Source organism: Geospiza fortis, unplaced genomic scaffold (genome assembly GCF_000277835.1).
Source record: "Geospiza fortis unplaced genomic scaffold, GeoFor_1.0 scaffold194, whole genome shotgun sequence".
Classification (NCBI taxonomy): domain Eukaryota; kingdom Metazoa; phylum Chordata; class Aves; order Passeriformes; family Thraupidae; genus Geospiza; species Geospiza fortis.
In genome coordinates, this window is record NW_005054322.1 from 1,378,413 (window position 1) to 1,379,580 (window position 1,168).

Genomic DNA, 1,168 nt, shown 5'->3' on the forward strand with positions numbered 1-1,168 from the left:
GGTCCGTCCGTGCCGGCTGTGCCGGCCCCGGGCGCGGAGGGCGGTCGGGAAGCGACGCTCCAGAGCGGGTGCTAAATCAGCGCTTCGCCCTCTCTGAGCGGGGCAGGGACCCGCCTGTTTCTATAAAAGCAGCTCGTTCTCGGTCACGTTCTGGGCTGGAAGTGCAGGGATGCACAGTCTGGCCCCGCTGGTTTTGTCGCTGGTGTTGGACGGAGGGGAGAGTTGCTGGAGCGGAGCCTGAAGAGCTCTCTCTGGGAGAGGGTCGGGCTGCGGGATACCGGCACGTCCCGGCATCTACAGCGGAAGATGTCCCTGAGGCTCGCAGGGACTGCCCGCTGTGTCTCTGTAACCAGCATCATCTGGGCACAGCAAGCTAGCCAAAATGTGCTTCCCACAGCAGCTGGAAACTCACCCTCGTTTCCCGTTATAAGAATGGTCATCCATCCATCCACCTGGATGGACGACAGTGTTATCACTGTTTCAGAGGTGCTGATTTTAAGCTACCTTGTGCCCAAGATGTATGTAAATGATCTGTGCAGAACATGGAACGGGAAGGGAAGAAAGCTACTTGGAACAAGAAAATGTAGAATTGGAACTAAACTTCTAGTTAACTTCGAAAAAAGTTCAACCCCTCTTACTGGCTTTGCTAATCAGGGAGAGAAAACATCTTTCTCTTCCAGATAGTGAGGCTGGAAACTGCTGTTCTTTTTGAGAACACTACGTTACTTTCTCAGTCATAAGTCCAGCTAAATGCAAAATATAACCAGTTTTGTTGATTTGGGTTTTGTGTTTGGTTTGGCCTTTTTTTTTTTTTTTGGTTAGGTTCCTAATTATATGGGAAGCTTGATGAAATTTACTTGTTTTGCAGCTATTTATAATAAGACTGCTCCTCTAATTTCTGTTCTGCCTCTTTATCAGTTCATGGACTCAAGGTGCCATTCTGTTGATTTAGTGCTTAAACACTGATGCTATCTCCCTGGTACTTGAGCTGTGAGAGCAGAGAGTCTCCAGATTATCAGAGCCCTTTATTTCATCACCATGGATGGAATTCATTTTGTTGACAGGTATTGTTTTATCTGCCCTGAACTTGGATACCTTGCCTAGCACTGCCTTTGGGTTTTTTCTGTGGAAATACATGGATCAAGATGCTATTTTTCTGTTTCATAAT